General features: G+C 33.6%; 2 protein-coding genes across 2 annotated transcripts in view; one reads left to right on the top strand and one right to left on the bottom strand.

Moving 5' to 3' along the window:
* Positions 1-16999, bottom strand: part of ND-B17 (NADH dehydrogenase (ubiquinone) B17 subunit) — a 333680-nt gene that overhangs the window by 179157 nt on the left and 137524 nt on the right. The window lies entirely within an intron of this gene.
* The window catches only part of stol (voltage-dependent calcium channel subunit stolid), a 222415-nt gene that overhangs the window by 151381 nt on the left and 54035 nt on the right, over positions 1-16999 (top strand). The window lies entirely within an intron of this gene.

Raw genomic sequence — 16999 nt, 5'->3', positions numbered from 1 at the left:
ACAGGAAACAGAGAACAGCAAAGGGGATACATGGACGGACAGACGGATGGGTGGACGGACGAATGAGCAGAATGATGGAAATGAATGCAAAGTAATATGCAAAAGTTTGTCTTGAATGGCCCTGAGCTAAATGAAATTAAAATGAAATTGAAATCAATAAAATATAAAATGTAACAAAATTTTAATACGGAACAGAGGAAAAAAGGTGCCCACAAGCGATATTCACGCTAAAGCATTATAAAACAACAACAACAGCAGCAGCAATGTGAGTGAAAGTGGCATCAGTTGTTGGTTGGAGGAGGGGTGTGGGGTATGCAAGAATAAGGGTGGTTTAGTAGAGTTTGTGGCGTCCCTTTGTTGTAAGGATATTTTGCTTTGGTTTGCAAATATGTATATACAATCGGATTAAATAATGTGACCCAATGACAGCCAAGGTTGTGGACATTTAAAGCATGAGGAAGACCAAACGATACACTAATGATTCGTTTAACAGATATTTATACGTATTCGGTTCGTGTAGATTATGAATTTGAACTATACGATAAACTGAAAACTGCCATTGCAAACAATCTTGAGTCCATATATTTGGTTGTCCGAAAAATATAGTTCTTATATAGGAGAATTAGGTGTGTTTGGTAAGCCATAATAGGTGATTAGCAAATTTATAGCGCGATGTGGGACCTAAAAGGTAAGGGTTCTTTTGTCGAGTGTGTTATTCTTGCATTCCTATAGGGCATGTGTTCAATCTGAAATATTGTGATCCGGGAAAGACAATTTTTCAAATACCCTTTATTTTCTCCACTGACGGAGTCGTCCACATAGGTAAGGAAACATAGGCATAGGAGATGACCATTCTCCTACTCCTTATTCCCTCCAGCAAATCCTGATGGACTTAGCTCGGTTGTATTCGCAAGGTACATGCGCTAAGGAAAAGAGAAGGTTCGCTTTTTAAAAATTATGTTTTCTAAAATCGTGTTTTTTTAAATTGTTTTTTCAAAAATCTTGAGTTTTCAAAGATTATTTTTTCTAAATCGTGAATTTTTAAATATTATTTTTTTAAAAAATCGTGGATTTTTTAAATATTATTTGTTCAAAAACGTGGATTTTTTAAAGATTTTTTTATTTTCAAAAATCGTGGATTTTTTAAAGATTATTTTTTCAAAAATCGTGATTTTTTTTAAAGATTATTTTTTCAAAAATCATGAATTTTTTTAAAGATTATTTTTTCAAAAATCGTAGATTTTTTATTTTTTTTCAAAAATCGTAGATTTTTTAATTTTTTTTTAAATCGTGGATTTTTTAAATATTATTTTTTAAAAATCGTGGATTTTTTAAATATTATTTTTCAAAAATCGTGGATTTTTTAAATATTATTTTTTCACAAATCGTGGATTTTTTAAAGATTATTTTTTGTTTGAATAATTTTTAAAGATTATTTTTCAAAAATTGTGGATTTTTTTAAAGATTCTTTTTCAAAAGTTGTGGATTTTTTTTAAAGATTATTTTTCAACAATTGTGGATTTTTTTTTTAAAGACTATTTTTCAAAAATTGTGGATTTCTTTTAAAGATTATTTTTTTTAGAGTATTTTTTTTCAAAAATTGTGGATTTAAATATTTTTTTTAAATAGTGGATTTTTCAAATATTTTTTCAAAAATCGTCGATTTTTTAAATATTATTTTTTCACAAATCGTGGATTTTTTAAAGGTTATTTTTTTCAAAAATCGTGGGTTTTTTAAATATTATTTTTTTTTTAAAAAATTGTGGATTTCTTTAAAGATTATTATTTTTATTATTTATTATTTTTTCAAAAATTGTGGATTTGTTTAAAGATTATTATTTTTATTATTTATTATTTTTTTTTTTTAAATCGTATATTAAAATATTTTTTTAAATCGTGCATTTTTTAAATATTATCTTTTCAAAAATCGTGGATTTTTTCAATTTTATTTTTTTTAATCGCTGATTTTTTATAGATTATTTTTTTTAATCGCTGATTTTTTATAGATTATTTTTTTCAAAAATTGTGGATTTTTTAAAGATTAGTTTTCAAAAGTTGTGGATTTTTTTTAAGATTATTTTTCAAAAACCTTGGATCTTTTAAAGATTATTTTTTTAATGGTGGATTTTTTAAAGATTATTTTTTTTAATCGTGGATTTTTTAAAGATTATTTTTTTCCAAAAATCTTGGATTTTTTAAATAGTATTTTTTAAAAAATTGTGCATTTTTTAAAATATTATTTTTTCAAAAATCGTGGATTTTTAAAATATTATTTTTTCAAAAATCGAGGATTTTTTAAAAATTATTTTTTCAAAAATCGAGAGTTTTTAAAAATAATTTTTTCAAAAATCGTGGATTTTTTAAAAATTATTTTTTCAAAAATCGAGGATTTTTTAAAAATTATTTTTTCAAAAATCGTGGAATTTTTTAAAATTATTTTTTCAAAAATCTTGGATTTTTTAAAAATTATTTTTTCAAAAATCGTGAATTTTTTAAGAATATTTTTTTCACAAAAATCCACGAGTTTTTTAACGATTATTTTTTATTTTTTTTTTCAAAAATCGTGGAATTTTTTTAGAAATTGTGATTATATAATATTAGTTTTTTTCAAAAATTGTGGAATTTTTATAAAAATTGTTATTACATATTATTAGTTTTTTTTTAAAAAATCGTGGAATTTTAATAAAAATTATTATTATATATTATTATTCTTTTAAATCGTGAATTTCTTAAAGATAATATTTTCAAAAATTTTTGATTTTGTAATATTTTTTTCAAAAATCGTGAATTTTTGTAAAGATTATTTTTTCAAAAATCGTGGATTTTTATACATTCCGTTTGTAACACATTAAAATAATTATTTGTGACCCTATAAAATATATATATTCTTGATCAGCATTTTTGGTACAGCGCCCATATAACTGTACCGATACCCGATTTTCGGTATTTTGAGGGTTTTAGCTGCAGATAATAAGCAGACTAGCTGTAATTTGGCATTTAAAAATCTTAGGGGACACAGCACTTCCTCATCAAAAATTGTCAGCATAGGTCCATGTTTAGGTGTAGCTCCCACATAACGGTACTTCCCGATTTTAGGTATTTTGAGGGTTTTAGCTAATAATTTCATAATTTCAAATTATGAAAAAGTTTTATAGTTTAATGATATTTTAGTTAACAACACCTCTCTATGTCTTTACTTTTTGCTTCTATTTAACCCAATTCCTGCGGTGGTACTATATGGTACCACATGTAAAGCTTGTAGTCGTTTACTCTATAGAACAATAAATTCACAAATTATACATATTTATATTAATATTTGTATTTTTCTAACTGTAAAGCAATCCCACTGTCGATTAGTTCTTATGTCTCGGTCATTCGAGTTCCACTTCATGTCCTAAAAAACGATAAAGTGAAAATTTAATTTTTTTCAAAAATCGTCCGCATGGATTGGGTTAAAAAAATGTTATATAAAATTTGTTGCTCATGGTTCTTGTGCATAATGAGACTTTGCCACAATATTTCTTTGGCACATTTCTGTTACAACTTAAGCATTCGTTTAATTTGAAACTCTTGAAGTCTTAAAATCGCAACCATAAAAATAGATGTTAGTACAGACGTAACATTTTTTTTAATTATATCGTTAAAATGGGCCTCAGTGTATAATCCCAACAAAGCGCTTTGATAGATTGTTTCTGTGTATGGTGTTTTATGTTCCACCAAATGCTATTAGACATGGACATCAACAGCACAAACACCAAATACAAACTTTTATAAAAAAGTTTGTGCGAAATTATGTTCGCTTTTGCAGATACTCAATGATACTCTATGCGAAATATAACCGTTACCTATGTATATAGCCAAATAAAATCAGGCGTGAGATATACCTATCTCATTTAAATGAACTGCCTGCCTGCAATAGCCGAAGCATTCATTCTTTCCCACATCATCGTATTTTAGTGTCCATGAAAAAGCCAACATAACTAATAAATTGGAAATCATATAAAATGTATGAATGTATGTAAAAGCAGCAACGAACAAAATAAATTTATGTTGAAAGAACCACAATAGACCTGGACGATGAATTATAACGTAAGTGTTTGCTGACCTTTAACCGAAATCCCTGGAAATTTTTAGCCTCAGGAATTTTGCTATAAAAACGTTTGTAATAGTTAATACATAAATATTTTATGGGATTTTGGTAACTTACACCGATATACCTACATATATATACATACTTTTGTGTCGGCTCGTAAAATTGAATACATACTGTACCATTGACTACCTATTGTTGTATTTTTTCATAAACTCTTCAAACATTTTAATAGGGCATAGAACAAATTTAATGTTAAAAAAGTGTGCACCGGAAATGTTTATATTAGAGTTAATAATTTCATTTAATATGACACTTTTTTAGTTCAAATCTATGGAGTGAATTTTATTAGAGAGCCTTTTCAGGACTCCGTTTGAACTTCTTCAGAACAAGCCGTAAAAGAAGTAGTTTACATTGCACGACCTCCAATTTGTTTTACTGCGGTATGAATGACTTATACGAAGACATGATTTCTAAAACGACATTTCGATTTTTTTTTTCGATTTATTTACAAAAATTATTTTGCTTAAAATCCGATAGAGCATGACATTGAAACATACATATGGTCAATCCATTTGTGCAAAATTAACAAAACTTCTGTAAGACTACGAGCGGCGCAGAAAAAAACAAAAATTTAATTCATTGAAGGAACTGTTTGACATCGCCTAGGTAAAATGCAAATGAATCTGCAAAGGTAAAATTTCCTCTTCGATTGGACAATAAATGTGACATGTATAGCAATTTCGTGAAAATTTACCATTGGCCCCACACAAATTACTATGGAAATTTTGAGACCCCAGTAGCACGTGTTAACATATTCCGATTGTGCTCAAACTTTGGCGATCTTAAAATCTAACAAAACTAAACACTTAAGGGGGCCCACATACCGATTACGATTTTTTTCCCTTTGATTAAAAACCAGTCTAGTATGTACACGACCAAAAATTTGGCCAATCGAAATAATGGTTTTAGACCCCAAGTTTGTTTGGACGAAATTCGTGTCATACAATTTGGTGTCGATTTAGCCTGCCCGTCTGTCCGTCTATCTGCTTGGCTCTCTGCTGTGCACGAACGGAACAACGCACAGTGGATCCACTTGTATGGAGAAAGTGACCACAAATATTTAGAGTGTAAAAATGAAACCAATACGCCGGTTACAGCTTTGTGCTGTTGCGAAGAGTGTTTTAAGAAACCACGAGCGTAACATCCCCCCCTTTCCCCTCTGGAGGGAGCATACGGTAAGAATTGTTTTATGCTGTTAATACAAAATGACATGAACAAAGGTCCCGATTATCTTATGATGCAAAAATAGGCTTGGGGAAACAAAACAATCTCCAAAACAACATAAAATCGAACCAATTTAGCGGATTAAAAAAAAAAAAAATCAAAATTTAGATCTAAAATCAAAATATAGATCTTATAGCGTTGTTCCTGGAAGGCACGTACCGCCAACGTAAGACAAATTTGGAAGAAGATTTCTTCATCTTGCCACTGATACTAATTATGTTAATTTACGTGGTCAGATAACAGAGTAATACGCTAATATATCCATAGAAACCGTATTCTAGGGCAGCTTTAATAAGCGGCCCACCATTTATAGTCTGGCACTAGATGGCAGCTGATTTTTATACCCTCAGCATTTATGCTGAGGGTATATACACTTTCATACGGGCAAAATGTGCCTCATCGAAAAAATGGTTTTAGACCCCAAGTATGTTTGGACGAAATGTGTTTCAGACAATTTGGAGTCAATTGAGCAATGTCCGTCCGTCCGTCTGTCTGTCTGGCTGGCTGGAGCGCACGATAACTCTCGAACGGATCAACCGATTCGATCCAAAATTTGACTTTCGCAATATTTTGTCCAAACTTAGTTTAAGTTCGAAGATGGGTTATATCGTTCCACTCCTTCCGGTACCTCCCCCACAAAAGTTCGACAATTATTGGAAAATTTTTCCGTGCGATAACTCTTGAAGGGAGTAACCGATTTGGTCCATACTTTGCTAATCGTGAAATGTCCACCAGACTTAGAAGAGGTTCCAATATGGACTCAATCGGTCCCCTCCTTCGGGTACCTCCCACACAAAATTTCGGATAAGTTCAGAGTAGGACCTGCTCTCGACTCGCTTTGATTTTTGTTGCAACAACTTGTATTCTTTGTCCCCCATACGACGGTACAAGTTTCATCAGGGGCAAGTCTATACTTCCTGAGAAAATAGCCTGAAAGATGCAAAAAGCCCCTAAACATCGTGTGTAGTGGATGGATATTTAGCCTTCGTAATATTTTGTCCAAACATAGTTTAAATTCGAAGATAAGCCATATCGGTCCACTCCTTCAGGTACCTCCCCCACAAAAGTTCAAAAATGTTCGGAAAAATTGTGCGCACGATAAGTCTTGAAGGGAGTGACCGGTGTAATCCATACTTTTTGCATCCTAATATATCTACCAGATATAAATCAGGTTCGAATATGGACTATATTTGTCTACTCCTTCTGGTACCTCTCACACAAAATTTCGGATAAGTTCACTTTAAGACTTGCTCTCGAATCACTTTAATTTTTGTTGAAGCGATTTGCATACGCTACCTCCATTACGACGGTAAAAGTTTTTTCAGATGCAAGTCCATATTTCTTAGGAAAACAGCCCGAAAGGTGTAAAAATCTTTATGTCACCATATGTGGCTGTCGGAGAGCACGATAACTCTCGAACTGTTCAACCGATTTGGTCCAACATTATTTTATCCAAACTAAGTTACATGGGGCAATACCAGTCCACAACTTCCGGTACTTCTCCCAAATATTTAAAAATGTCACTAAAATGCTAGGACGATATCATTAGAATGGGGCAACAATTTGGTCCAAACTTTGGATCTCCTAATATTTTTTTCAAAATTTAGTTTAATTCTAAAATGGCCCATATCGGTCCTCCCTAAGGGCACCTCCCCCACAAAGGTTCAAAATTTGTGTCTAAGTGCAGTTAATTCTAATCCACATTTTTGTCGGTAAGTTCAAATGTCCAAAAAGGGCCACAAAATTCTGAAGAGGCCTTAAATACATTCGATCTGTCCGTGGGTGAAAGTTTCACTTCTCATTGGCTGAGGGTATATATCTGCCGGCAAAGCCGACTCACACTTTTTTACTTGTTTTAATACTAAATAATCTTAACCCCATGAACCTTTTGGAAAATTATTCCCGAGGTGGGCACAGGTGGGCATCATGACTAAAACCTTAGGTCAAATTTAAGTATATGATCGAATTGGCATTACAAAATACACTAAGAAAATAGGCAGCTAAGTAGAATTCCACAATACGCTAAAACACCATTTTTAATGAAAATTAAGCTATTACCTCCTCCTTCAAAATCCACTATAATATTGTGCTATACGTATTAGTTTCGCGATATTTTGAATATATATACTTGCACTTTAAATATAGATTGTACTCACAACAAAAAATATTAGTCAAATGTTCCGACTTTTGAAGCTTTTCTTAAGAAGATCGCGTTCGAATGAAACAATAATTATAATAATAATATTTAAAAAAAAAGGTCCATGTCATAGCTGTCAAAGTTGCCAGATGTTGTACAAAAATTTTGGCATTAATTTTTTTTTATTTTTGGCCAATGGATGGAACAATATTTTGCCCAAATTCGAAGATGTACCACATCGATAAACTCCTTCGCAAACCTGCACACAAAAGTTCAAAATTTGCCTGTAAAATGCTGTGAACAATAACTCTCGAAGGGACCAATCGATTTGGTCAAAACTTTGCACATCGTATTTTTCCTTTCACGCACACAAAATTCGAAAAATGTGAAGTTTAAGAGCTCCCCTCGGACAGTTTTGAATTTTTTCAGCAGGTTGGCTTGGGGGCGAGCCCATACTTTCTGAGATAATGGCCTAAAATCTCCAAGAAACCCTGACGGCCCCAACTAAAATCGCAAATAGGCAAGATAACAGCAAAAAGCTAAACAAATTAAAAGACGAGAAAACCCTGTAAATCTTTATATTTAGATAATTATAATTTTTCGGATGTTTTTGTTATGATTGTCGATAATATTTTAGTGGGGAGATATTAAAATTTAAATAAAACTTTTAACTAATGAAATCATTAATTAATGAATAATTGATCCGTTATTAACGATTAAAAGTTTGAGTTAATTTAGGGATAACATTGTAATTTTTTTGGATAGTTTATATCGATAAAAAGATTGCGACCTCGATGCTGGATTAAGAGATATATTTAGGTGTAGCCGCTTCAATGTTAAGTCTGTTGTATCGGATCTTTTTGACATTTTTTATACAACGGTACAATTGTTTTCATAGTTCCTGAGATAATGTCCCGAAACCTCCAGAAACTCTGCCAGCACTAAAATGGCTAGTGCGCATGATAACACTCAAACTTTTTCAATTTTTTTCCAAATTTATTTTAACGTATTTTAATATTTCGAGTTCTCTATAAACCAGGAGTTTGCTTACTAACAAATTTTGCACTGTATGTTAGTGATTTGGTATACATAGCCCCATATTACGGTACCTACAGATTCCACTTATTTTGAAGCAAATTCGTGATACAAAATCAATATATTTTATATACGGCATAATCATTGTGTTCGCTTCTTTTTTGGTCAGAGGCTGAGAGTATATCTCCTTCAACACAGCTGACTGATACTTTTTAACTTGTTTTTGAAAGAATATGTACATTTTAATTTATATGTAATTTTTTCCAATATGTATATTTTAGAAGTACACATCGAGCTTACTTTCTCAACTTCGTATCTTAAAAATTAAATTTTTTGAGGAGAGATAAAAGACTATAATTTTTTAATACATCGGGTATTAAGTATAAATCTAAATCCAATTATTAGGAAATTATATGTTGTCAAGTTTCAAATAATTGAATTTCTCCAATCACAGATGTATCAAAAAATTAATAGTTTTTAATCTCTCCTGAAAAAAAAAAATATTTTAAGATACAAGGTTGAAAAAGTAAAGTCGATACTTTACAATATTTCTTTTTTTTTCGTAAAAAAAGTTTTCGTGCGGAATTGTTCGTTCCTTCTCGAAAAACGCCGTGTTTGAGCGTGAGAGTGCATACAAATTTTGGTCCGCCTTCGTGCATGTTCGTGCGTAACTTTTTAGGCTCGCGCCCTTCTCTTGTTCTTATGGAAGAACGCGCGTATCTAATCTAAGAATATTCCAGTAATGTACACCAATAATATATTTTTGTTATTGATGGATTTTTCAAAACTCGAGAACTGTCATCAGGAAAGCTGCAGCTACGTTACATGTGTCACCAACAGAGTTTCGACCATCTATTGCTGCGGCACTTTATATTCACTAAGTTTTGAGTAATATATTATTTCCTGATAGGCTCTTCTTAAAAACAAGTAAGAAGGGCTATAATCGGACGGGGCCGACCATGCTATACCCTACACCACTTCCTTTGGGCACTAGTTTTATTATACTAAAAAAATTTAGCATTTTCACACAATTTTCAGTTTAACCCGCTAAATATTACCTGATCATTAGACAGCGGAATTTTATGCAACCCCTATTTTTGGTCCGATTTATATCAAATTTTGGGACTGGGCATATTTTTGGCTTCTGATTAAAATGCAATTGAAACAAATGACATATGCAAAATGCATAAATTTTGCATATGCAAAATAATATGTGCATATGCAAAATGTATGCATTTTACATATTTTTTTATGAAACAATTATTTCAATAATATGTACAAAAAAATTTTTGTTTGTAAAATTTTTATACCCTACACCACTATGTGGGGAGGGTATTATAAGTTGGTTTTGGCCAAAAAGTTTGTAACGCATCGAAATAATGGTCGTAGACCCATACATATATATATCAAAATGAATGTCTCGACGAGCTGAGTCGATCTGGCTATGTGTGTCCGTCCGTCCGTCCGTCCGTCCGTCCGTCTGTCCGTCTGTCCGTCTGTCCATCTAAACCTTGTAATCACGCTACAGGTCGCAATTTTGATCGGATCGTCACGAAATTTTGCATGTTGATAGGGGTCCCGGAGGGGAAGAAGCCTATTGATTTTGGTGATGGTCGGATAATATTTAGGGGTCGGAAAGGGCAAAAAACTTAGGTGGATAAAATGACAACGTTTTTTTCCAAAGCGAATATCTCAGCTTCTATACGGGGTATACCAAAAGCAAAACCTGACAATGAAAGAAGAAAATATCACCTTTCTAATGATGTAAAGCAGGTGCTCGTAGGTAATCAAACAACGAAGATATAACAATAGTAGCAAATAAAACCCCAATTTTCATTTTTGCGATTTTAACTATATTGACGAATATCACAGCTTTGGTTGAAAATTTTCCAAAAGCAAAGTCTGACTATGAAAGTAGAAGATCCCGTCTTCACAGTGATGCAAACTAGGCCGGCGTAGGTAACAAAATAACGGAGATATCGCAATAGTCGGTAATACATCCCATTTTTCTATTTTTTTGGAAATCACGCTACAGGTCGCAATTTTAATCGGATCGTCACGAAAACTTAAGGGTTAATGGGGGTCTCACAGATGAAGAAGCCTATTGATTTTGGTGTTGGTCGGATAATAATTAGGGGTCGGAATGGGCAAACACTTATTTGGAGAAAAGTCAACATTTTATTTTAAAACCAATATCTCTGTTTCTTTAAGAGGTATATCAAAAGCAAAACCTGGCAAGGAAAGTAGAAAATATCACCTTTACAACGATGTAAAAGAGGTTGTCGTAGGTGGTCAAATAACAGAGATATGGCAATAGTCGATAATGCATCCCATTTTCCGATTTTCTTGTAATCACGCTACAGGTCGCAATTTTGATCGGATCGTCACGAAATTTTGGGGGTTAATGGGGGTCCCAAAGAGAAAGAAGCCTATTGATTTTGATGATGGTCGGATAATATTCAGGGGTGGAATGGGCAAACACTTATTTGGAGAAAGGTCAACGTTTTATTTCAAAGCCAATATCTCTGTTTATTTAAGAGGTACATCTAAAGCAAAACCTGGCAAGGAAAGTAGAAAATATCACCTTTACAAGGATGTAAAGCAGGTTGTCGTAGGTGGTCAAATAGCAGAGATATGGCAATAGTCGATAATGCGTCCTATTTTCCAATTTTTTTTGTAATCACGGTTTTTTTGTAATCGGTCGCAATTTTCATCGGATCGTCACGAATTTTTTGGGAGTTGATGCGGGTCCCACAGAGGAAGAAGCCTATTTAGTTTGGTGATGGTCGGATAATATTCAGGAGTCGGAATAAGCGAAAAGCTTATGTGGAGAAATGTCAACGTTTTTTATGCGAATATCTCCGCTTCTGGTTGGAGTATTCCAAAAGGCAGAAGAAAAGATCTCGTTTATATTGATGTAAAGTATGTTGGCGTAAGTGAGCAAACCGAGATATTGCAAAATTCAGTAATATACCCAATATTTCCATTTTTTGTAATCACGCTACAAGTTGGAATTTTGATCGGATAGTGACAAAATTTTTGGGGGTAGATGGGGGCCCCACAGAGGAAGAAGCCTATTGATTTTGGTGATAGTCGGATAATATTTAGGGGTCGGAATGGGGAAAAACTCATTTGGAGACAAATTCAAAGTTTTTTTCTTTGTGAATATATCGGCTTCTAGTAGGGGTATACCAACGGCAAAGCCTGTCAATGGAAGAAGAAAATATTACCTTTACATTGGTGTAAAGCAGGTTGGCGAAGGTGGTCAAACAAGGGAGATACCACAATAGTCGGTAATGCATCCAATTCTTCCATTTTTTGCAATCAAGCTACAGGTCGTAATTTTGATCGGATGGTCACGTAATTTTGATTGCTTATGGGGGTCCCAGAGAGAAAGAGGCATATTATTTTTGGTGGTAGTCGGATTATATTCCCTAAAAGAAATGTTTACCAGTGAAAAGCTTATGCACAGGGGTAGTGGTGTAGGGTATCACATGGTCGGCTCCGTCCCGACTATAGCCTTTGCTCACTTGTTCCTTTTAAAATTCTCTTCAGAGAAGTCAATAAAATAGAGAAATGTATAACGCCAGCCACAACCTTCAAAATACCGAAAATCGGGAGGTATCGTTCTACGGGGGCTATATGAAGGCTAGAACCTAAACCGACAAATTTTAGGTGGGAAGACAAATTTTCCCGAAGGAAACTTAATACCAAATTTCAGCCATTTCGGAGGGATATTGAGGCTACAACCTTCAAAATACCAGAAATCCGGAGGTACCGTTCTATGTGGACTATATGAAGACGTGGACCTATACCGACAAATTTCAGGTGGGAAGTTTTATACTCCCAAGGAAGACTTAATACCAATTTCAGCAATTTCGAAGGGATATTGAGGCTACAGCCTTTAAAATAACAGAAATCTGGTGTTACTGTTCTATGGAGGCTACATGAAGACGTTGACCTATACCGATAAACTACAGGTGGAAAGTTTTATACCCCCAACGAAGACTTAGTGCCAAATTTAATTCATTTCGGTGGGATATTGAGGCCACAACCTTCAGAATACCAAAAATCGGGAGGTACCGTTCTATGGGGGCTATATGAAAACGTGGACCTATATCGACAAATTTCAGGTGTAAAGTTTCATACCCCTAACGAAGACTTAATATGGTATTGCATATGCTCATTTTATGCAAATATGTCAAAATATGCACGATATGCAAAAATTTCTGGGCCTAATTCGTTTTATTTTGTGATAAAACGAGTTGCTGTCTAATCACATTTTCTCTACGACCATCCTAACCATATATGGATTTGCATAGGATTCCGCTGTCTACTGATCATCATGGTAAATAGCAAGCTTCTCACGGTGCGCCTGAACTTACTTTAAATGAAAGGTGATTACACCTGGAAATTTGTTGCGTATTCCGAAACTACAATGTTCATAGATGAGAAAAATCAAAACAAAAAATGGCTGGAGGGATTTTTAAGTAAATCGCAGTCAAAGTTCACATTTGTAGGGTTTTTTAGGTTTTTACGATTTTGCTTGAAAACGGCAAGCTATCGAAGTGGACCTAGAAAATATTTTCGCTAGAAATTATTTCCTAAGTTTTACCATTTTTGAGATATAGAAGTTCAAATTGCGACATTGCACTAACGCCATCGCCTGCTAATAAAACACGGTGCGCCCCAACTTAAACTTATATATTTCAAAAATGATACAACCTAAAATCGTACAAACCTTAAGCCAAATCATGTGGAGAATTTTCACGCCTACAACATTTTCCTTAATGACATTCCGATAGGACTTGCGGATTTCAAGCAATATCCTGAATGCCTAAAAAAAACTAAAAATTTGACCTGAACATCTATATCTCAAAATATAATTTTCACGACTACAACATTTTCTCTAATCCCATTTCTTCCCAAGTGTAAGTAAGCACGTTTAATTTAAAGTTAGTTCAGGCCCACCCTGTTCTTCTTTGTTCTTTACTTAAAATTTCGCTCCGATTTCGCTAGAAAATTTTGTTTCTGTTCCGTTTGACCCCCTAAATATTTCATAACCACCACCCAAAACTAATCGCTTCTATTCTGGTGGGAACCCGACCTCCATACAATTTCGCGACGATTGCTATATAATTGTGCCCTGGAGTTCGATTACAAAATTTAATGGACGGACGGACACACATTTCAAAATTACTTTATCTTGGCCAGATCTGAATTTCGGTATACCACATTGGGGGTCTACGATGACCATTTCGCGGTTTTACATGCATTTTCGAAAAAAAAACTTATAATACCCTTTCCACATTGTGGTGTGGGGTATAACAAGAGGTTTAAAATTCGTTACTTTGTTTACCTTACTCATTCTAGGTTTCTCTAGACTACTATGTTCCCAACGTCATCTCCTTCTTAAATCTAACATCATATTACTGTAGCTTAAGGAGATAAAATCTTATATTTAAAAATAATTTACTTAGTTTACTGCTCTTAATATCACTGGTCTTCAATAGTTCAGATTTTCTGGTAACCTTTAATCTTTTTAAAAGACAACATTTCCTCTATTATTATCTCTGGTGCCATTAAAATGCATTGAAATTATGCTAAGAACAGTTTCGTTAAGCACAGTTTAAAGCACCTTCATTGAAAAGCAGTTAGAACTACTGCAGTCATTTAGATTATCTATTAACACATCCATAAGTAGTTATCACTCCCTGTTGAAGTATAAAATAACGCTGAGTATAAAATCATAGCACTCACTCCTTATGATAGTAATTACATTCTTTGCTGTTAATAACAAACATAACTGCGGATGACATCCTTTAATGGACTTTTCTAATATCGAAAAGCATAAAAAATGTCAACTAATGTATAACAAGAAAAAGTCAATCATACTCAACTAAAATACACACGCACACACACATTCATGAAAAAACATGTTTATGTTGTATGGATAACTTCAACTTGCACTTCAATTCATCCTTATGCTATATGGTTTAGCTAACTCTTTTTTGGGTTCTCAGATTGACATGGAAACAAACAAGCAAATGCATATTGGAGAATGTCTGCACTGTAAATAAACATCAAACTTGATCCATTTCATTGACAAGATAACCATTTGGGTCGAAAACTCGTCATCGACACTTTACTTCTTAGCAATGGTTTAATTTGGGTGTGTGGATTTATATTCCATTCACCCACAATTTATGGGTATGGCTATGAAATGAAACTAAGATTTAATGGATCGTACATACACTGCCGCTCAGTTGAATAGAACCCCCCTGCAAAATTGTTTTCAACCTCCATTTTTTCCAAATTATACAAGATATGAAGTTTTTAAGTTTTATTATAATCTGCTTCATGTATTTGGAGTAAACTTAGTCATTCCTTTGCATTCAAATCCAATTTGTATAAGAATTATACAAGGAAAACAAAATAAAGTCAAAAAATTAAGTAAAAAATTTAGCTCATTTGAATAGAACCCCCCTCTAAAACTTGGGAATACAGAAATATTGTATTAGAATATCGATGCATATTCACTCTATATTGAAAACGAAGTACTTTCAGTAATATTCAGTAAAAGTATATACCTCTTGTTTAAGGATACACCCGTATATCCTGATTTGGCAAGGATTCTTTAAATAATCAGGTTTAATGCCTAACAAAGCTTGCTTTTTTCTTTCAACAAGTTTATTTTTGGAAGCGTACTGTCTCCTTTAGTCGTAAATTTTACGCATAAGTCATTCCCATACATTTTAGAGAATATTTATCACTGTAGAATATTGCGGCCCCTCCAGAATATCCGCATTTCTTTTCAAAAATGTAACGCAACCCCTATTTTTGGTCCGATTCATGCCAAATTTTGGAACTGGGTATATTTTTGGCTTCTGATTACATTGCAATCGAAACATATGACATATGCAAAATGATGCAAAAAATATTTCAATAATAGGTACAAAATGTTTGAGGGTACAATTTTTCTGTTTAAAATTCTCTTCAGACAAGTCAATAAAATAGAGAAATGTATAACCACCGCCACAACCTTCAAAATACCGAAAATCGGGATTTATCGTTCTATGGGGGCTATATAAAGGCCTGAACCCAAACCGATAAATTTTAGGTGGAAAGTTTTTTACCCCCAAGGAAGACTTAATACCAAATTTCAGCCATTTCGGAGGGATATTTAGACCACAAATCCTTGAATATATTTTTGCATATGGTTTTGCATATGCTCATTTTATTCAGATATGTAAAAAATTTCAAAATATGCACGATATGCAAAATATGCAAAAATTTCTGGGCCTAATTCGTTTTATTTTCTAATAAAACGAGTTTCTGTCTAATCAGATTTTCCCTACGACCACTATGCAACACTGAAAATGCAAACAACTTCTAGTATGCATTTTTTGAAAGTACATATTCAGAATACAAAAACCCTAGTAGGGGTTTGTCCTGTCAGATCCAGTTCGGATTTTATGGCCTCATCTAAACCGGGCTAAATCTACACTTTGTTGCATTTATCAGGCCTTTATCTCAGAAATGAATAGGAATTTGGCCTTGCTGTCTTTAGCAAAATTGTAGCCCTAAACTAGTAGAACTTATCTTTTAACAAGTGAGCAAAGGCTATAGTCGGGACGGGGCCGACCATGTGATACCCTACACCACTACCCCTGTGCGTAAGGTTTTCACTGGTAAACATTTCTTTTAGGGAATATAATCCGACTACCACCAAAAATAATATGCCTCTTTCTCTCTGGGACCCCCATAAGCAACCAAACTTTCGTGATCATCCGATCAAAATTACGACCTGTAGCTTGATTGCAAAAAATGGAAGAATTGGATGCATTACCGACTATTGTGGTATCTCCCTTGTTTGACCACCTTCGCCAACCTGCTTTACGCCAATGTAAAGGTAATATTTTCTTCCATTGACAGGTTTTGCCGTTGGAATACCCCTGCTAAAAGCCAATATATTCACAAAGAATAAAACTTTGAATTTGTCTCCAAATGAGTTTTTGCCCATTCCGACCCCTAAATATTATTCGGCTATCACCAAAATCAATAGGCTTCTTCCTATGTGGGACCCGCATCAACTCTCAAAAAATTCGTGACGATCCGATTAAAATTGCGACCTGTAGCGTGATTACAAACAAATCGGAAATGGGATGCATTACCGACTATTGCGATATCTCTGTTGTTTGAGCAGCTACGACAACCTACTTTACATCGTTGTAAAGGTGCTATTAACCCCTAAACTTTCGTGACGATCCGATCAAAATTGCGACCTCTGGCGTGATTACAAAAAATCGGAAATGGGATGCATTATCGGCTATTGCCATATCTTTGCTATTTGACCACCTACGACAACCTGCTTTACACCGTTGTAAAGGTGATATTTTCTACTTTCCAGGTTTTGCTTTTGATATACCTCTTAAAGGAACAGAGATATT

Source organism: Musca autumnalis, unplaced genomic scaffold (assembly GCF_047663935.1).
Source record: "Musca autumnalis isolate F117 unplaced genomic scaffold, ASM4766393v1 scaffold_2, whole genome shotgun sequence".
Lineage (NCBI taxonomy): Eukaryota > Metazoa > Arthropoda > Insecta > Diptera > Muscidae > Musca > Musca autumnalis.
The sequence above is the reverse complement of the archived record's forward strand: the minus strand, read 5'-3'. Positions and strand labels throughout refer to the sequence as shown.